Source organism: Palaemon carinicauda, chromosome 36, assembly GCF_036898095.1.
Source record: "Palaemon carinicauda isolate YSFRI2023 chromosome 36, ASM3689809v2, whole genome shotgun sequence".
In the NCBI taxonomy this organism is placed as follows: Eukaryota; Metazoa; Arthropoda; class Malacostraca; order Decapoda; family Palaemonidae; genus Palaemon; species Palaemon carinicauda.
Genome location: NC_090760.1, coordinates 4,309,114 through 4,330,846, shown reverse-complemented (window position 1 = coordinate 4,330,846; position 21,733 = coordinate 4,309,114). Strand labels below are relative to the sequence as shown.

Sequence of the window (21,733 nt, the reverse complement as noted above, 5' to 3'; positions counted from 1 at the left end):
GGCATGGTCATAGACACCAATCTCCAAAAAGCCTTCCCATCAGACGACAGGATAGCAAGGCTGAGGAAGGTCGCGAGACCTTTCCTCACACGAGAAGAACTTCCAGCCCAAACGTGGTTACGTCTCCTCGGCCATCTCTCCTCCCTGGCCCGTCTGGTTCCCAATAGTCGCCTCAAAATGAGATCTCTCCAGTGGCGACTCAAGTCGCGGTGGAATCAAGGACACGATTCCCCGGACACCTTGATCCCTATGGGACAACCGGAACAGACGGATCTCCAGTGGTGGGTGGCAGACGAGAACCTACAAAAGGGAGTGGATCTTCTCGTCCTTCCCCCGGACTTGATGTTGTTTTCGGACGCATCAAAGAAAGGGTGGGGGGCACACGTTCTGAACCACAGGACCTCAGGCCTGTGGTCAGAATCAGAAAGGTACCTTCACATAAACCTGCTAGAAATGAAGGCCGTGTTCCTGGCACTTCAAAAGTTCCACCAAGTCCTGGCGGGCCACTCTGTGGTAGTGATGAGCGACAACACCACAGTGGTGGCTTGTATCAACAAGCAGAGAGGTACCTTTTCAGAACAGCTATCCCATCTTGCAGTAGAGATACTGAGATGGTCCGAAGTCCACTCGATCACACTAGCAGCTCGCTTCATTCCGGGCTAAAGGAATGTGCTCGCCGACAGTCTGAGCAGAGCGACACAGATAGTGAGTACCGAGTAGTCTTTGGATCCTCAAGTAGCCAACAAAGGCCTGACTTTGTGGGGTTCCCCAACTGTGGACCTGTTCGCTACAGCGCTGAACGACAAGCTCCCGCTGTACTGCTCCCCAGTCCCGGATCCCAAGGCTCTCTGGCAAGATGCCTTCCAACAACGGTGGGACAACATCGATGTGTACGCCTTTCCCCCGTTCTGTCTGATGAGAAAAGTACTCAACAAGACCAGAATATCGGTCAACCTCTCAATGACCCTCATAGCTCCACTATGGCATCACGCAGAAGGGTTCCCGGACCTTCTGCAACTCCTTACGGAGCCTCCAAGGGAACTCCCTCCACGTCACGAGCTACTCAAACAACCACACTCCAACATCTTCCACAAAGTCGTAGCTTCACTTCGACTTCACGCCTGGAGACTATCCAGCATCTCCTCAAAGAGAGAGGATTTTCGCAACAAGTTGCGAACAGGATGTCTGGACACCTGCGCAAGTCATCCGCAGGGGTCTACCAGGCGAAGTGGCGAGTTTTCTGTGGTTGGTGTCGTGGAAGGGGTATCTCTCCACTCGATGCCGCTATTACAGCAATAGCGGAGTTTCTCGTGTATTTGCGGGAGGAAATGCGCCTTTCAGTCTCGGCAGTGAAAGGCTATCGCTCAACCTTAAGTCTTGCCTTCAGGCTCAAAGGAATGGACATTTCTTCCTCGCTGGAACTTTCTCTTCTCATACGAAGCTATGAACTTACCTGCCCTCAGTCGGAAGTGAGACCCCCTCCTTGGAACGTGGTTCGAGTTCTCAGGTCTCTAAAGAGACCTCCCTACGAACTACTACGCCAGACTTCAGATCGCCACTTTACTTGGAAGACGTTGTTCCTGCTAGCTTTGGCCTTGGCCAAGCGAGTCAGCGAACTAAATGGTCTCTCATATGACATCGCCCATTCAAAGGGATGGGGGGAGGTAACGTTCAGGTTCGTCCCTGAGTTTGTTGCCAAGACTCAGAACCCGGGAGTGCCGGACCCTCGGTTCGACTCTTTCCAGGTTACGAGTCTCCATTCTGTAACAGATGACCCAGACCATCTCCTACTTTGCCCAGTAAGGAGTCTGAGGTTGTATCTTAAGAGAACAGCTGCAGTTGGTCCCCAGGTTCAAGCCTTGTTCGTGAGCACTGGGAAAACGAAGAGAAGGGTCACAAGGAATACCATTTCAGCCTGAATTCGCAAGGTAATACACCTGGCCTTGAATCCCGACCCTTTTCCGTCACTTCGCCCTAGAGCACATGATGTCAGGGGCATAGCTATGTCCCTGGCCTTCAAGAAGAATTATTCAGTGACGCAGGTCCTGCAAGCTGGGGTGTGGAAGCGTCAGACCACCTTCACAGCCCACTACCTGCAAGACGTGACCCACAGGAGGCTCGATACGTTTTCTATCGGCCCTGTGGTGGCTGCACAACAGCTGGTCTAAACCTCAGGCTCCTTAATGGACAAGTAGCAGAAGGTTGAGGGCATTGTTACCCGGTTTTAGTCTGCATGAATGAAAAGGTATGTCTGGCCCTTATTCTTTTCTTCATCCTCTCCTCCCTTGGAGAAAGCAGCATCCTGGGTTCTCTGCACAGCTGACCTCCAACCACTGCAGGTAAACCATGCTTCCTTGTGTTCCTAGTATTAAGTGTAATACTGTCATGTCCCCATACCCTGACGAGGTGGTATTGGGAGAGTCCTAGCCTAGATTTCCATCTGAGGAACTCCAGGTCAACTTCCTAGGATGAGTCACTTTTCACCTTCGCACACACCTTACGTAGGCCGCAGCAGTTTCACAGCCGCTAGCGAGGAGCAGGGATTCCATATTGTCTGAGTACGTAAACACTCGAATATGGAATCCCCGGGCAAGTCAAAGCCAGTATGGCAGGGACTTACCACCCTTCCTAAGGGTTAAGTCACCCCATGTAAATAGCGTGGTTTGTATTTCAGTTACGGAACAAATGACAAATTCGTAGATAATTTGTATTTTTCCTAACTATACAAACCTTAGCTATTTACACATATTTGCCCGCCAGCCCTGTCCCCCGGGAAGTGAAGTGAAGCACTCACTGTGTGTGTGAGGGGGGAGGGGTAGCAAGCTACCCCTCCCTAACCCCCCGCTAACTAGTGGAGGGGTAGTAAACCCTCGTTAAAATTCTTATGGCTCGTCATTTCAGCTACGCCGAAGTAATTACCCCATGTAAATAGCTAAGGTTTGTATAGTTAGGAAAAATACAAATTATCTACAAATTTGTCATGTTTCTTCTTGTTAGTTCTTCTAAGAAGTCAAATAAGTCCAGGTAGACTAGTCGTAGTCACAAAAAGACTCTTGGCGACGCCACCTCTCCTTCAACACGAAGGTGATCTCAGGCCAGTTGCCATCCTGACTACCTAATAGTCAGATGGGAGATGTATGGCCCCCATGTTCACGTTCTGTCGGTCATGTGTTGGAAGAGCTTGGACGCTCTTGGTCACCTTCCGTACCTGTTTGATGGACTCTACTCCCTTCTCTAAACAAAGTACAGTACTGCTGTAGCCCATGATGAAAAGACAGTACCCAGTTTTATGGCAAAGCAACCTCATGAGGTTTCTTCCACATATTTCATTTTGGCTACATATACACCAAATAATCTGGCCTAATTTTTCCACATTCTCCTCTGTCCTTAAACACCTGACAACACTGAGATTACCAAACAATTCTTTTTCACTCAAGGTGTTAACTACTGCACTGTAATTGTTCAATGGCTACTTTCCATTTGGTAAGGGTAGAAGAGAGACTTTAGCCATAAAAGGAAGCTCTTCTAGGAAAAGGAAGCTCCAAAATCAAATCAACGTTCTCTAATCTGGAGGTAGAGTTCTCTTGCTGGAGGATACACTCAGGCACACTATTCTATTTTATTTCTCTTCCTCTGGTTTTTTTTTCATTTTTATAGTTTATTTATGAAAGATTTATGTTAATGTTGTTACTCTTTAGGAATGTTTTATTTTAATTGTTCATTACTATACTTCTTTTGTAGGCTAGTTTATTTATTTCCATATTTCCTTACCTCACTGGCTTATTTTTCCTTGTTGGAACCCTTGGTCTTATAGCATCATGCTTTTTAAACTAGGGTTGTAGCTTATTAGTAAAAAATAAAAAGCTATTTTTTTTACAATTCTTACTCTTCTGATTCTCAGATTTCTTCTTTTTAGTCTATGAAGATCAGTCGTAGTCAAAAGAATAGAGCTCTTCATGACACCACCTCTACTGTGGATGGCTAGACGACACCATCTCAGGGGTGGGGTAAATGACACCATCTCAGGAGGGTTTGTGGATAGCACCCAGATGATCCACAGCCACCACCAGGGCAGTACAAGGGGGTGTCTCACAACTCAAAGACTAACCATTAGCCAGATAGATCAGAGGTGCCTAGCCTCGTGTATACTTTCTTTCGGCCATGCATTGGAACAGCTTGGACACTATACTTTTCCAACCTGGAGTGGAGTCTTGCTCCCTTCTCTGAATCGGGAACTGTGGTATCCTGTGATAAGAAGATGGCAACTCTCGAGGTTGTCATTGTGCTCAGCTGATGACCACAGGCCAGTGGTTGAGGGGCTGCAACCCCGTAAATACAGACACGAGATCAACGCTCCTTCTTCACCTCTATCATCGTATAGAAGAGTACGACATAGTTTATTTTAACATTGTTACTGATCTTGAAATATGACAAATTCGTAGATAATTTGTATTTTTCCTAACGATACAAACCTTAGCTATTTATTAGGGGTTATACTTTCGGCGGAGCTGAAATGACGAGCCATTAAAATTTAGCGAGGGTTAACAACCCACACCGCTAGTTAGCGGGGAGTAGGGGGGGGGGTAGCTTGCTACCACTCCCATTCACACCTGTGATTTACCTCACTTTGCTTGGAGGTAGGACTTCAAGGGGGATAGGGCTGGCGGGCAAGTTTGTATAGTTAGGAAAAATACAAATTATCTACGAATTTGTTATTTGTTCCGTAACCGAAATACAAAACCACGCTATTTACATTGGGTATTACTTTCGGCGTAGCTGAAATGACGAGCCATTAGATTTTAACGAGGGTTTCCTACCCCGCGCTAGTTAGCAGGGGTAGGGGGAGGGGTAGCTTGCTACCCCTCCCTCCCTCACACACCGGTGAAATGTCTCACTTCACTTTTGGCTCGGACAATGGACAGACGTGCCTGTCTTCGTCCTCGCTTGGCAGCCATTATTTGTTTTGTCTTAATCACTTACTTTTCTTTTACTCAATATATATGTAAAAAAATTTTCGTGTTTATGTATATATTTGAGTATAGAAATCAGTAAGTTTCCTTTTCAGAGTTTGTGCTTGTGCGTGTAGTGTACGATATCTCCGTGTAGCCCTCGGCAGTTAGGCCACCACGGTGTAATTTCATGGGTCGCGATCGAGTTTGACTACGGTCTTTCTCTCTCTCTCTCTCTCTTTTGAGGTCGTTCACCCTTTACTACGTTACCTTTACTATGTCTGAGTAGCTTCCTTCCCGTGTGGGTGGGGTTGCTACGCCGTACGTTTTGTCTCAATTAGTTTATGAATCTAATTGTATTTGTTGATTTTTCAGCTTTTGTAGAACGATTCCTTTTGGGGTTTTCCTTCTTTATTTAGTGTTCATTCATTTTTAAATTACATAATTACATAGTTACATAATTATAATTGTTATAATTCTGTGTTGGTTACAGCTCTCCTTCCGTGAGTGTAAGTGGTTGTGAGGGCACGTGCCTGTTGTGTAATTCTTGTGTTCTTTTCCCTCGGGATTCCTCTTCGGAGTCTTCCCGGGGGAATGAATGTTAATTAATGATTTTTGTTTTTATTTTTCACAGTTACCGATCTAGTTCGTTTCTGTAATGTGACAACGGAGTGAGCTGTCTTGTTGAGGCCTGGGGATTCGGCTGTTGCTGCCTCCCCTATAGATCTTCGTCAGGGGCGTGTCTCCTTCTCCTGGAAGTACTCCCGTGACGATTGACAGCTCTCCAGTTCATTTTAGAACTCTCAGGAGGCTCGCCTCCTTGGGTGGGTAACTTTCCTTCCGAGGGAAGTTTTCCTGTCCAGGCTTGAGTTTTTTCCCCTTTGGGGGGTTCTCCTCTTGCCTTTATTTCGTGCGACTATGCTCTTGGAGCTGAGCGGTCGCACCTGCAGTTACGCTCAAAGGGCTGGGCAACTGCAGGAGCCCCTCTTCGGAGGATTGCTCTTTTTAGGTCACTGGCTGACCCGTCTCTTCTACGAAGAGTTTCTCTTTCGTTCGCGAGGGAGTACACTCATAGAGACTCCTCTTCGGAGGACTCTTCTGCTGTTGTTGCTGTTGGCCGCCTTCGCCTTAAGGCTCACCGTCCGCTTCGTCGTAAGGGCCTCCCGTCTCCCTATAAGGGTGCTAAGAGGCGCCTTTTTGAATCTTCTCCCTATGCAGCCTGCAGCTCCTACCTCCTTAGATCTCTCCGGGGATCGATCTCCAATGCCTTCCTGACCTTCCGCCCCTGGTGCAGATAGACAGTAGTCTGACCTCGTCATCCGACGGGCAACGGTCCCTTCGGGGCAAAGGGTTGCCTCCCACGCGGTGGGTGCTTCCCTTGCGTGTCAGGGTTCCCCTGCGCGCCCTTCTGCAGTGTTAGCGCACAGGCGCTCTCCTGCTCGTCAGCGTTCTCCTGATCGCTAGCGCTCCTGTTCGTCAGCGCTCTCCTGATGATCATCGCCCCACTGCTCGCCAGCGCTCTCCTGAGGACTCCGAACATCCTGCTGTTCCTGTTGTGCACCCTGCGCGCCATCGGTCTCCTGAGCGCTCTAGATCTCCTGCCCGTCAGAGCGCACCTGCGCTTCCAGTTCCTGATACGCGCCCACGTTCGCCCGCGCGACCTAGAACTTCGGTTCAGGTCTTGGACAAGGACTCTTCTTCTCCTCGCCCTCGCGATCCGGCTCGTCAGCCTGTTCCAGCGCAGCAACGCTCACAGTCGCCTACGCGTGCTTCTAAGCTACTGTACGCACAGGATTCCACGCGTCGCCCTTCTGCTCGCCAGCGATCACCAGCTCGCCAGCGATCACCAGCTCGCCAGCGATCACCAGCTCGCCAGCGACCACAGACGCGTCAACGTTCGCCTGCTCGTCAGCGATCTCCTGCGCGTCAACGATCGCCATCGATCTTCCATGCGTTACAGGTCCCCTGGACACCATCAGGAGCGATCTAGCGCTCGCCTGCTGTGGACCACAATCTCCGGTAGCTGAGTTTTGCCGTAGATCTTCCTCCTGCTCGCCAGCGCTCACCTTCACTTCTGTCCTTCTGTGCGCCAGCTTTCTTCAATCGCCAGCGCACATCTGCGCGCCTTTTCCTGCCACGCACCAATGGGCGCCAACGGTTTTTCCTGACCATCCAGGATCGCCTGATTGACAGCTCGCATCAGCGCTCACCTTCCTGATGCACCTGCGCGCCTTCTGATTAGCGCGATGTGCGCTAACCATCCCTAGTCTCTTATGCGTCAGCGATCTCATACGCGCCCGCGCGATTCTTCGCCTGCGCGCTAGCGTTTTGTTAACGCACCACCGCTCGCCAACGCGCCGTCGCTCGCCAACGCGCCTTCACTCGCCTACGGGCCGTCGCTCACCAAGACGCACCATCGCTCTTCAACGCGCCATCGCCCGCCTACGCGCCATCGGTCTCCCGACCGCCTGCGCTCGCCCGCGCGCCCACGTGCCTGCGCGACCACACGCCCACGTGCCCGCACGCCTACACGCATGCGCTCCAATGTTCACCCGCGCACATGCACTCCAATGTTCACCCGCGCGCGAACCAACAGTATTCCATCGCATGAACCGACGGTGTTCCATCGCGCGAACCGACCGTGTTCCATCGCGCGAATCGACGGTGTTCCATCGCGCGAGCGCCGGCTCGATTCCTGCAGTAGCCATTGCTTGCCTACGGGTCATCGCTCGCCTGTGAACTATCGGATTCCGACCACCAGCTCTCGCCCTTCCTACCACGCTCGCCCTCCTTCTGCGCTCCCTCGCGCACTTTCGTCTGCACTCCTGCGTGCCCGCGCACGGGCGCTTCCACGTTCGGCCACGCGCGAACCATTGATTTACCTTCGTGCGAGCGCCAGGGCAATTGCGACTGCGATTCCCGTCGGGGTTTCGCAACACGGCCAGCCTGGCGAGTCTTCTGGAGCGCGTATTTCCAGAACACGGTCTTCACCCCGTAAACGCAGAGCATGGCACGTGCAAGAGCAGGAAGAATCTTCAGGGAGGTCTGAGCAACATTCTTCTTTCCAGAACCTGGGTTAGCCCTTCCTCCTCGTCATTTCCTGGAAGGGTCTTGCCAGAGAGCTTTCCGTTCGAGATTTCTCCGTCGGGCAAGGGGTGACTGGTTTAGCCCTTCCTCTTCTCCATCTCGTGGAAGGGTCTTACCAGGTCCTTTTCCTCCTCGGTTCCGATCCGAGGTTTTGTACGAGGAAGCTCCAGGAAGATCATGGGTACTTTCCTCTTCTCGGGCTTAAGCACCTTGGCGTTCCGTCGCCAAGTTTCGAACTTGCGGGCAAACTCGATGTTGGAGCATCTAGACGCAGTGACCGAGGGCTTCCTCTCGGGTGTCTCATCCGTGGATGTCGACAAGCGCAGACGCTCTTCCATCTTTGGGAAGAGCTTGTTTGAGCCCAAGGACAGAGACATGGACAGCTGTTGTGCGGAGGAAGTCGACTTCCGTTTTCACTCCTCCAAGGCGCTTTCTTCCAGACCCTGCAGGCCTCCGACGCCTCTTCATTCAGCCTCGTCAGCCTAGGTTATCGGACCGGCTACGGCAGCTAAGACAAGGTGTACAATAGCAGTCCCCTCCTGTCAGGGACAGGTAGCATGGGAGGCTCTCCCGGGGAGGCATAATCCTAGAGGGAGCGGCAGAGTTCACAAACTCTAGGATTGGCAACCCCCCTTGCAGGTCTCACGTTGGGGGGATGCCTAAGGTTACTCGTCCGGATAACAGCTTCCCGATGCCGTTTCCTGCACGATCTCCGTGATCAGCCAAGGATATCGCGCCTCGCTCTTACCATCTCTCCATCACTGTCAGCGAATCCAGTGTCACTGAGCCTCTATGCCATGGGGTCGGCAAGAGGTTTGCCCGTTGGGCAGAAGGATCCATGCCTTAGGAGAAGGTCCTCCATAGGGTCGTCGACGGCTCCCCCTCCCCGTCTTCTTCAGTCGATCCTTTCTTCTGGGAAAGCATCTGAGACGGGAGTTCCGTCGTCGACCTCTCAGCTCTGATCAAGTTTGTTGAACAAACTTCGTCCAGCGTGGAACAGCAGAGTCGATCAGACTGGTAACGAGGCTGCAGGACTCCTTAGGCCCTGGATCGGGAGGACGGGTACTTCCAGGTTCCATTCCATCCATCTTCCAGGAAGCTCTTGGAATTCAGCCTAGACTACAGGTGTTCCTGCTCAAGATGCGGTGTGGCGATCCCGCCGCGGCATCGCAGGTTTTTCCCCAGAAAGCACTCTCCCTGCTTTCCTCATGGCCGCTCAGGAGCAGGCTTCCGCCTCCTTCGCTTTTTGGAGGTCTGGTCAACTCCGGTAGGCTCGGGTTCGACCTTCCTCAACACCGGGACAAGCTTCCGGGTCTTTACCAAGAGTGAGGGATCATGGTAATTTGCTAGGAGCCTTCTCTACTTCTGCCTCAACATCTGGAGTATCTAGCCATGATATTGAGTCAACGGCCATACCACGTTGAAAACACCGCTTCTCGTACGATCAGCGAAGTTAAGCAACGTTGAGTCTGGTCAGTACTTGGATGGGTGACCGCCTGGGAACACCAGATGCTGTTGACTCCTTCTCCGAGCCTTCCCTTCAGTTGACTGTGGCAAGGCTGAGGAGAGTCGCAGTACCTGTTCTCATTCATGGAGAGCTTTCAGCCCTATCTTGGAACGTTTCCTGGGTCTCTTTTCCTCATTGACCCGTCTAGTTCCAAACGGTCGCCTCAGGATAAGTTCCCTGTGAGGCGGCCCAAGTTCCGGTGGTATCCAAGCAACGATTAACCGGACTTCCTGGTCCCTATGGGACCAGCGGAACGTTTAGACCGGCAATGGATTGACCTATGGAACCTCTTGCATAGTAGTGGATATTCTCGTCCTTTCCCCACATTTGATGCTGTTCTCGGACTTGTCAAAGAAAAGGAGGGGGGGGCATGTTCCGGTTCGGGCCTATGGTCAGGACCTGAAGGGTACCTCCCCATCATTCAGGCAGGCTTAGGGGCCGTAGTCTGGCCCCTCTACAGATCCTGCCGAGTCGCTCCGTACGCGACGACTTCATGGTACTGTCGTATTCCAACCAGCAGGGAGGCGCATTTTCATACTTTCGCATCTTGCAGTAGAGATACTGAGATGATCCGAGGTCCTCTCAATACCACTATCGGCTCGCTCATTCCGGGCAGAGGAATGTTCTCTCCGACTATCTGAGCAGAGCCTCACAGATGGAGAGTACCTGGGGGTCTTTGGCCTATAGTAACCAGCAAGTCCTGGCCTGGGGGACCTGATCACGACAGCCTGGAACTTCAAGCTTCCGCTGTTCTTCCCCCCAGTCTCAGACCCCAAGACTCTTTGGCAAGATGCTTTCCGGTGACGGTGGGACAACATCGACGCCTGCGTCTTCCCACCATTGTTGTCTGTTGAGAATGGGTCTCAACAAGACCAGGTTGTCTGTCAACCTTTCGATGGCCCTGAGAGCTCCGCTGTGACTATACGCAGAACGGTTTCCGGACCCTCTGCTTCCCCTGATGGAACTCCCGGGAGAGCTTCTTCCACAACACAGGCTACTCAAACAACCACACTACATCTTTCACGAGCCGTTGCATTGCTTCGGCTTTACGCCTGGAGACACTACGCCGCCCCTCAAGAAGAAACATCCCGCTACAGTCGCGGAGCGGAGGTCGCGTCACCTGCGATAGTCATCCGCAGGGGTCTACCAGGCGAAGTGGAGAGTCTTCTGTGGTTGGTGTCGTGGGAGAGATACCTCTTCCCTTGAGTCCTTTCCTCCGGCGGGAGGAAACTCTTTTCCGCTCTCGGCAGTGAAGCCTATCGCTCAGCCTTTCCCTGGCCTTCAGGCTGAAAGGAATAGACTTTTTCCTTCCCGCTGGACCTTTCTTCGCTCATGCGAAGCTGCGAACGTCCCTGCCCCCAGTCGGAGTGAGACCTCCTCCATGGAGCATGGTTCGGACTCTTTAGTCCCTTAAGAGATCTTCTCAAGAACCAGTACGTCAGGCCTCTGATCGTATTCCGTCTTGGGGGACGGTGCTCCTGCTCACTCTGGCCTCGGCCAGTGTGTAAGCAATCTTCATGGTCTCATACGACTCCGCCCTTTCAAGAGAATAGGGGTAGGCAACATTCAGGTTCACTCCTGAGTTGTTTTCTAGACTCAGAATCTTGGAGTCCCGGACCTTCGGTTCGACTCCAAGATTTCGAGTCTCCGTTCTGTATCAGATGACCCAAACCTTCTCCTTCTTGCCAGAACAGGAATCGAGGGGTTATCTTTGAGAACAGCTGCAGTTTGTCCTCACGTGCAAGCCGGTTTGGGAGCACAGGGAGGACACAGGGGAGAGTCTCCAGTATACCTCTTCAGCTCGGACTCAAGGGCATTCATTTCGACCTGAATCCAGACCCTCCCCCGTCACGTCGCCCTACAGCACGATGTCGGATACATCACAACGTCCCTCGCCTTCGAGTAGAACTACTCTGTGACGCAGGTGCTACAAGCTGGGGTCTGGAAGCGTCTAATGACCTTCGCAGCCCGCTTCCTGCAGGACGTGACCCACAGGAGTATGGATACGTTTCTATCGCTCTGTGGTGGCTACACAACAGCTGGTCTAACCTCAGGCTCCTTTTTGGACAGGTAGCAGAAGGTTGAGGGCATTGTTATCAGGTTTTAGTCTGCATGAACAAAAGAAGTATGTCTGGACCTTACTTCTTTCTTCATCGTCCCCTCTACTGGGGAAGCAGCATCCTGGTCTCTGCATAGCTGACCTCAAACCTCTGCAGGTAAACCATGCTTCCTTGTGTTCCGAGTATTGAGTCAATACTGTCGCGTCCCCCATACCCTGACGAGGTGGTATTGGGAACGTCCTAACCCAGAGTTCCTTCTGGAACTCCAGGTCAACTGCCTAGGACAGGTCACACTTTCTTCCTTCACACACAAGCTTATGTAGGCCACACGTTTCCTTGCGAAGCAAGGAACTTGTGAGGTGCAGGGACTCCTTTTCTCGAGTGCGACTCACTCGGATTCTGAGTCCCCGGGTAAAGCCAAAGCCAGTGTGGCTGGGGACTTTCCACCCTTCCTAAGGGGTAAGTCACCCAATGTAAATAGCGTGGTTTGTATTTCGGTTACGGAACAAATGACAAATTCGGAGATAATTTGTATTTTTCCTAACCATACAAACCTTAGCTATTTACACATATTTGCCCGCCAGCCCTGTCCCCCAAGTCAAGTCCTACCTCTAAGTGAAGTGAGACATTTCACCGGTGTGTGAGGGAGGGAGGGGTAGCAAGCTACCCCTCCCCCTACCCCTGCTAACTAGCGCAGGGTAGGAAACCCTCGTTAAAATCTAATGGCTCGTCATTTCAGCTACGCCGAAAGTAATACCCAATGTAAATAGCTAAGGTTTGTATGGTTAGGAAAAATACAAATTATCTCCGAATTTGTCATATTTATTAGGGGTGACTCACCCATTAGGAAGGGTGGACGTCCGTGCCAATCTGGCTTTTGGCTTTACCCAGGGGCTCCTTATCTGAGTATGTTAGTACCCAAAAATAAGGAGTCCCTGCCCTCACTAAAACCTTGCTACGCAAGGTCCGTGGCTTACGCAAGCTGTGTGTTGAGACATGCAGAAGTATGACTGTCTAGGTAAAGTTATTCCGAGTCTATTGTAGGAAAAACTTGATGTAACCAAGACTTTCCCAATACCACCTCGCCAGGGTATGGGGACGAAACAGTATTAGCTTAATACTAGGTACACAAGGGAGCATGGTTTACCTGCAGTGGTTTGAGGTCAGGTTATGCAGAAAACTCAGGATGCTGCTTTCTCCACGAAAGGGTATGATGAAGAAAAGAATAATAGCCAGTCAAATCTTTTCATTCACGCAGACTAAACCCGGGTAACAGTACCCTTAACCTTCTGCTACTTGTCCAATAAGGAGCTTGAGGTATACAACCAGCTGTTGTGCAGCCACCACCGGACCGATAGAGATCGTATTGAGTTCCTGTGGGTCACGTCTTGCAAGAGAAAGGTTGTGAAAGTCACCTAGAGCATTCACATCCTTTCTTGCAAAACCTGCGTCACAGAGTAATCTGCTAAGAAGGATCAGGGGCATAGCTATGCCCCTGACATCGTGAGTCGTCATGTTGAGATGATGTTTTGGTGATCCTCCTCTGGTCTCTCCCAGTGCTGATGACAAGAGAAGGGACCAGGGAGGTTGCCGTTTTCTTGAGGTAGAGTCTCATTCCTTACCCTGGGTATAGTAACGGATGATCTGGATCGTCCGTTACCGTGGAGACTTGTGTAGGATCCGTCACCTCTGGAGACTGTCTGGCGACATACTCAGGGACGAAACTGAACATTGCCTTTTGCCCTTCTCATTAATGGGCGATGTAGAAAGAGAGACCATGAAGTTCCTTGGCTCGTATGGTTGCTGTCAGAGTGTGTAGGAACATTGTCTTCTTAAATCAGGTGAAAATTTGTTGCCTGGTGAAGTGGAACATAAAGAGGTCTCTTTAGAGATCGGAGAAATTGAACCATATTCCGAGAGGAAGGTCTGAATTCCGACTGGAGAAAGGCATGTTGTAAGTCCGTATGAGTTAGGAAAGGTCTATCGATGAGAGGATGTCCCTTCCTTTCAGTTTGAAGGTGAAGGATCAAGGTTGAGTGATCATCTTTACCTGTCGAAACTGAATAGGGGGTGTTTTCCTCTTGTATATACTCGAGGATTCCGCTATTGCTGGAATAGAGGTATTGAGTAGAGAAAGACACTTTCACATGACACCAACCACACAAGATGTTATACTGCCTGGTAGACTGATGCTGAGGAATTCCTCAGATATCTAGACAACCTTTTTGCAAGAGAGGTACTGGGTAGTCTCCAGCGTACAATCATAGCAAAGCTATAGCTTGTGGTAGGTGTCGAAGTGGGTTGTCTGTGATGTGATGTGGAGAGGGTTTTCTTGGAGACTATCACGATCTGCAAAAGGTTCCGAAACCGTTCTGCGTAATGCCATAGTGGAGCTAGGAGAGTCCTTGAGAGGCTGATCAATGTTCTAGCCTTCTTGAGTGCCCTTCTCCAGACAAAACGGACGAGACGTAAACGTCACTGTTGTACCCACCGTTGTTGGCCTGTTTTTTGCCAGAGAGCCTTGTGGTCTAGGGCTGGGGAGCAACAGCAGCCTGAGGTTTAGGAGCGTTGCGAACAGATCCCTAGTTGGAGGACCCCATAAAGTCGGGACTTTGTTGGCTACAAGGCGATCCAAAGACCATTCGGTATACTTTATCTGAGATGCTGTGCACAGATTGTCAGCGAGCACATTCCTCTAGTCTGGAATGAAGCGGGCTGATAGTGGCACTGAATGGACTTTGGCCCATATTAGTGTATATACTGTTAGATCTATTAGATGGGAAGAGGCTAAGAGCAAGTTCCTTCTTGCTTGCCGTTGTGAGCCTCTATGTGGTGTGTGGTATTGTCGCCCATCACATCACTGAGTGGTCTGTTAGGAACCGATGAAGGTGCTGAAGGACCGGAAAGTGAAGGTACCCTCTGTCCAGAGGGTTGAGGTCATGGAAAAGGCGAGGAGGGAGAGCGGAAACAACCGCTCTCCATCCGAGCTAAAAGTAAAGTGAGGTAAATCACAGGTGTGTGAAGGGGATTGGTAGCAAGCTACCCTCCCCCACTTCCCGCTAACTAGAGGTGTGGGTAGTTAACCCTCGCTAAATTTTTAATGGCTCGTCATTTCAGCTCCGGCGAAAGTATAACCCCTAATAAATAGCGTGGTTTGTATTCTAGTTACAGAACAAATTTTAAATTCAATATTCATTACTTCTCATGTGGTTTATTTATTTCCATTCCTTACTAGGCTATTTTTCCCTTGGGCTTATAGCATCCTGCTTTTTCAACTAGGGTTGTAGCTTAGTTAGTAATACTGTAATATTAACTCTACACTCACATCGCGACCGTTATATTAGATATGTTTCTTGTCCCGTGAAGGAGCTAGGTTTGCTACACATTCTGTTCTTCAGCAACTGGGCCAAAGATACAAGTATCTAGAGACCTGTGGGTGTACTCCCATAGGTAATTGACAGAAAAGGTTGTGTCGATACCCGACTCAAGTCTTCCGAGAACTGCATCGCAGACAGGTTCTTCTTGAGAGCTTGGATAAATCTGATATATTCGACTTTGTGCGCTTGAATCCAATATGGTCCTTTCATCTCCTCACCTGCAGGAAAAGCACATCAAATTGTCACATAAAGCCAGAAAGAAATTTTTTTAAGATCTTTTCTCTTACTGTATTCTATTTGTTGCTGTACGGTGAGTCTCCCAGAACAGTTAGGCAAATCATATTGGCACCCGCTAGTCACTTCTTGTAGGGAAGAGATGAAGGACTTTAAATCCTGAACGGCTGGGTTCTACGGCCTGGCCCCATAAACTCCTGAACGAAGGTGATGGAAATTTTCTATCATTCAGAATGACTTGTGACACAGGAAAAGTTATGCCACTTCCCACTTGCTATGTCTGGGCTAGGTTAGCAGAGGACAGTCTCAAGAGTTACAACCCTATCTGCCACCCATCCCAAGGGTTTGAGTGGGAATACTGGAGACCTGCAAACTGACAAAATATTCCATGTGGCTTGATCTTCCTGGAGCCCCTCATGAGTCTCGCAAAGCCTTCTGACCTAAGTCTTAGTTGAAAAACTTGAACCGGGGGAGGAGCGGCAGCCCTCAATGCGAAAGTTGAGGAAGCTTCCCTGAAGAAGGAAAAAAAGAAAACAGCTGATCCGGATATCATTCGCCATGAGACCACCTGGGAGTGATCAGAGTCCTGCTAGCTTTGATGTCGTCAAGGGTTTTGGTAGCCTATTGGAAGCATTCCTGCCTGGTGCTTGCCGGACTAGGGTTCGAGTCCTGCTCAAACTCGATAGTTTCTTTAATTTCCGCAACCTCTCCATCCCAGTGAGTTAACAATGGAGGTTTGGGAGAGCCTGGAGCTCTACCGGCTGAGCCATCAGCAGCCATTGCCTCGCCATCCCTGGTTCTAGCTTGGGTGGAGAGGGGGCTTGGGCACTGATCATATGTATATATATGGTAGGTCGCTAATGCATTGTCCTGCTAGCTAGAGCCATATCACTGTCCCTTGCCTCTGCCAATCATGAGCAGCCCTTAAACCTTTAAAATGACTATTGAGTTATTGGGAAAATGGGTGGAAAGGAGTAAGCGTCTAGAATTCTAAAAGATGCTAGAAGACGTCCTCGAAAGCTGCGATCATACTGGGACTGGAGAACAGAATACTGGAATTTTTTGTTTAACTGAATAGCAAGCCAGTCAAGGGATGGTGAAAATACGAAGGAGTCACCAGTACGCAATGCCTATTGATCAGTCTTCCTGGCCATCTTCGATGATGACTTCAACTTGTTCTCCTCTAGAAGTAGCAGAGAAGACTATCTGATAAAGATGAGGCAAAGGAGAAAGAAGAACTTGAGTTATCCTTCTACCAGGTCGAAGACGCCAATAAGGACACACTCACGTGAAAAGAAAACTCAGGAACTCTATGAAAAGACAGCACATCCAGGTGTTATGTCCTTAGAGCCTTTTTGGGATCAGGAAGACACTGAAGGTAAGAAGGATGGCACCCTTCCCCTTTACACACTGCAGCAACAAAACCTTCATCAAATGGAGCACATAGTTTTCTAAGGATTACCAATCTCCTTGAGATGAAATTGACGTCAATATCACAGAGCCACACTTACAAGGGAATAAAAGGCAAATAGGAATGCTTACCAACAGGAAAAAGAATGTGGATATCTAGGTTTGTGTAGAAAACAGTCACAGCGGTACAGTCATCAGAAAAGAACTGCAAATCCTTCCTTCTAAATACCCTCCCTCACACATTGAACTGTCAACTCATTTACTGTATCTATCTGGTGGCTGGAAACAAAGTGGAAGCCCAGTGCCTGTCAGGTTGTCAGGGCTTACTCCCCACTCTCCAGCTAACTACCGTTACTGTACTGTGCCTCGTTAGGTTTTAACGCCCGTATCCAGTCTCACTGAAAGTATACTCCTATTATAGGACAAAAGTTTCTATTTGTGTAGGAGCAAATGCTTGATCATTTTATAATTATCTGCAGTTTATGTTTAAGGTTAGGTTTTACCCAATAAATACTCTCCCCTATATCATTAATTGATTCTGAGAGGTCAGACTTGAGTCACTTTTCAACGTATGTCCGATTTTCACCATGAAAATTGACTTACACATTCCCTAGAAACATACTGAACACGAAAAAGTACTTACAACCTGCTATCATTTTATAAAAACCAGATACTTACATTAATAACTTCTATAAAATCCACAGTACTATACAGTACAGTACTGTGTTGTTACTGTACGATGTAGAGACCAATGTAAGGTCAAGTAAAAAGGCATATTGTGGATTTCATTTTTGCATTAAACATTCAAGAATGAGCGACATTGTCAGAACTAACGTATATCGAATTGACATAAAGAGGAGTATTAATGCTCACAGTTAAATCTTCTACAGTTTGTAAATTAATTCTTTTTAAGCTAAGATAAACGAAAGGAAACCTGATGTTAAGATATCTACATTCCTGTGTTTCAAAGAAAGAATTACTTTTATATTGGATTGGATTTATGACTTTGGGTCCTATACTGCTCCCTCGAGGTGGACGCTGTATGGTCATTCAGTGCCCATGTGCCTCTAGTCTGTAGTTTTAACCCTTTTACCCCCAGGGTATTTGGAAATTTCCAACCCTTAACCCCCAAGGGTTATTTTTTTTCAAGCACATTTTGCAGTATATTTTTTTTTAAATTGCTCTAACAGCCTTAATTTTTGTCATAGAGAGGTCAGGTTGGTCTCATTCTCTTGGAAAATGCCGGAATTTTCTCAAAACAAATTTAAAAATATGCAAAAAAAATTTTAAATAGCATTTTTTTGCAAGGACGTACCGGTACGTCCATGGGGGTAAAGGGATGAGTTTTGTGAAACGTACCAGTACGTCCTTTGGGGGTAAAAGGGTTAAGAGGTTGAATAGTAAGTTGGAAAAACGGTGGCAAAGGATATGAAGCAAGTGCAGCTAGGGGCTGAAGGAATGTTGTAAAGACTCTTTAAGTAATTCCTACAATGCACTGCAAGAGGGGGACTGATAGCACCAACACCTTAGTGGTATTCCTTTAGTATCACTAGGTTGTTTATGAAGTTTTGCTATGATAATATAGTACTGTATTTTATTTAGAACTAGGAAGGAAAAAATTCAAAAGATATTTTACAGAGGAACGTGGAAAACAATAAAGCTAGTAGATAAAAAGAGTCGATGTTGGTTTCTTTTGTTTAACCCTTTTACCCCCAGGCTCTTTGGACATTTCCAACCCTTAACCCCCAAGGGGTTATTTTTTTCCCAGCACATTTTGCTGTATATTTTTTTTAAATTGCTCTAACAGCCTTAATTTTTGTCATAGAGAGGTCAGGTTGGTCTCATTCTCTTGGAAAATGCCTGAATTTTTTCAAAAAATTATCAAAAATATGAAAAAAAAAATTTTCATAGCATTTTTTTGCAAGGACGTACCGGTACGTCCCTGGGGGTAAAGGGATGGGTTTTGTGAAACGTACCAGTACGTCCTTTGGGGGTAAAAGGGTTAACAATACTTAACCTTCAAAAAAGTATATATTGTACTATCAAAGTGCTGTTGAAGCTAATTTCATGTCTGCAAATACTGTACAAGAGCTAGTCATTAGTGTCCATTTTTATGTAATGCAGAAAAAAATAAGTATTTAACAATTTTTCTCTTTCTAGGATAATGGAAGAGCCTCGTTTGTGATAAGTGTATAAATCATCTAGTCCAGCAAGTTGATGAAGCCAAAATTTTCTACTTGAAGCTTTGCAGATACTCACAAATCTCTCCCAGATAAACCAGTTGTTTTGACCAGATATACCTACGCTTTTTTTAGTTTTTTTACGCTTTTGATAATACAGTATAACTGTAGGGGAAGTATGTATTATTGATCCTTAACCCTTTTACCCCCAGGCTCTTTGGAAATTTCCAACCCTTAACCCCCAAGGGGTTATTTTTTCCCCAGCACATTTTGCAGTATATTTTTTTTGAATTGCTCTAACAGCCTTAATTTTTGTCATAGAGAGGTCAGGTTGGTCTCATTCTCTTGGAAAATGCCTGAAGTTTCTCAAAAAATTATCAAAAATATGAAAAATTTTTATAGCATTTTTTTTTGCAAGGACGTACCGGTACGTCCATGGGGGTAAAGGGATGGGTTTTGTGAAACGTACCAGTACGTCCTTTGGGGGTAAAAGGGTTAATATATTGTTGATTCTTAGAAAGAACTTTTTTTCCAATGAACAATAATTTATGATTATTTCTGTACTGTAATTTATGTTTAACCTTGCTACATAGTGTACATAACTACCTATCACTGTACTATATTCCATTTTAAAAGGACCTTTTTATTTCTAGGATACTGAAATGCTTATTTTGAAGAAACTTTGGAACTGCTTTGAAATGTGCTTTGCTTGTCTAAAATCTTTTGCAATACATCCAAAGAAAAAAGATTTGATAAAGGGAAAACCTATTTTGGGGAAAGTGCTGTGTAGTCTCAATGGGCTTTACTGTTAAGACTAGTACTGTACAGGGAATCCAATATGACATAATTTAGATAAGAAATATTGTCTTCCCTGCCTTAGGGCCAGAGTGTCAACGTTCAAAGCATGGACTCAGTGTGTATAAAGCTATTGACCCGTCATAGCCCTCTAATGCGGAATTTGTCAGCTAACTTGCGACACGTCACTCATCGTGAACCAGTACAAACACTGGAGACTATGGTTACCCGAGTGTTTGTTTTTTGTCCGGCAACCATTTTTCCATTCCAGGAATCTCAGTTATGTTCCCCTTCCCTTCATGATTCTAGGGAGGAGAGAGGGTCTTGGAAACCACAATAATTATGTTCTCCTTCCCTTCACGATTCTAGGGAGGAGGGAGGGTCTTGGAAGCCACGCTAGTTATGTTCCCCTTCCCTTCACGATTCTAGGGAGGAGGGAGGGTCTTGGGAACCACGCTAGTTATGTTCCCCTTCCCTTCACGATTCTAGGGAGGAGGGAGGGTCTTGGAAACCACGCTAGTTATGTTCCCCTTCCCTTCACGATTCCAGGGAGGAGGGAGGGTCTTGGAAACCACGCTAGTTATGTTCCCCTTCCCTTCACGATTCCAGGGAGGAGGGAGGGTCTTGGAAACCACGCTAGTTATGTTCCCCTTCCCTTCACGATTCCAGGGAGGAGGGAGGGTCTTGGAAACCACGCTAGTTATGTTCCCCTTCCCTTCACGATTCCAGGGAGGAGGGAGGGTCCTGGAAACCACGCTAGTTATGTTCCCCTTCCCTTCACGATTCCAGGGAGGAGAGAGGGTCCTGGAAACCACGCTAGTTATGTTCCCCTTCCCTTCACGATTCCAGGGAGGAGAGAGGGTCCTGGAAACCACGCTAGTTATGTTCCCCTTCCCTTCACGATTCCAGGGAGGAGAGAGGGTCCTGGAAACCACGCTAGTTATGTTCCCCTTCCCTTCACGATTCCAGGGAGGAGAGAGGGTCCTGGAAACCACGCTAGTTATGTTCCCCTTCCCTTCACGATTCCAGGGAGGAGAGAGGGTCCTGGAAACCACGCTAGTTATGTTCCCCTTCCCTTCACGATTCCAGGGAGGAGAGAGGGTCCTGGAAACCACGCTAGTTATGTTCCCCTTCCCTTCACGATTCCAGGGAGGAGAGAGGGTCCTGGAAACCACGCTAGTTATGTTCCCCTTCCCTTCACGATTCCAGGGAGGAGAGAGGGTCCTGGAAACCACACTAGTTATGTTCCCCTTCCCTTCACGATTCCAGGGAGGAGAGAGGGTCCTGGAAACCACACTAGTTATGTTCCCCTTCCCTTCACGATTCTAGGGAGGAGAAAGGGTCTTGGAAACCACACAGCACCTCCCAAAAATAGGTTTATCCTTATTCAAAACCCCTATTTTTGGGTTAAGGTGTTGTGTTGTCTCTTACTAATACCAAAGCAAAATTAAGGTAGATTTGAGTACTACAAAGGTCAATTCACCTACATTCAAGTGAAGAACTAATTCATGCATACACATGAGAAATGAAAAAAATAGCAAGTCAGCCACTCACCTCATTAGAGAAGATCCCTGAGGATGAAGCAAGATGACCATCTTTGCAAAGGGACCTGGTTGAGGATCCCTCTCTACCCAATTTCCACTCATACAGTATTATTATTATTATTATTACTACTTGCTAGGCTACAACCCTAGTTGAAAAAGCAGGATGCTATAAACCCAGGGGCTCCAACAGGGAAAATAGCCCAGTGAGGAAAGGAAACAAGGAAAAATAAAATATTTTAAGAACAGTGACAACATTAAAATAAATATTTCCTATATAAACTATACAAACTTTAACAAAACAAGAGGAAGAGAAATAAGATAGAATAGTGTGCCCGAGTGTACCCTCAAGCAAGAGAACTATAGGTAGGTGCCAAGAACAAGCCGAGCACCTCGCACACATGATGTACCCCTTGGATTTGTTTCAGGTAGTGTCCTATAAATACCCTTTGCCCAGACAAACTCATAAAGCTTTGCATATCCTGAAATTGCATTACAGTAAAAAAAAAGAAACTATTTTCTCACGTCTTAGGTTATAGGGATGGAGAAAGGATCAGCTTTTTTTAATGATTGATTGATTGATTTAAAGTTTT

At 47.8% G+C, this 21,733-nt stretch overlaps 1 protein-coding gene and 1 non-coding gene across 2 annotated transcripts in view; both read left to right on the top strand.

Moving 5' to 3' along the window:
* LOC137628342 (uncharacterized) overlaps window positions 1-19,723 on the top strand; it is a 29,215-nt gene extending 9,492 nt beyond the window's left edge. Inside the window, exon 2 of the mRNA XM_068359499.1 lies at window positions 18,785-19,723. The gene's annotated coding sequence lies outside the window, so the exon portion shown is untranslated. The remainder of the gene's footprint in view (window positions 1-18,784) is intronic.
* On the top strand, window positions 9,439-9,557 carry LOC137628920 (5S ribosomal RNA). Its single transcript, XR_011041412.1, has one exon. It is a non-coding gene; the product is annotated as a 5S ribosomal RNA (ribosomal RNA).
* Window positions 19,724-21,733: the final 2,010 nt, after the last annotated feature.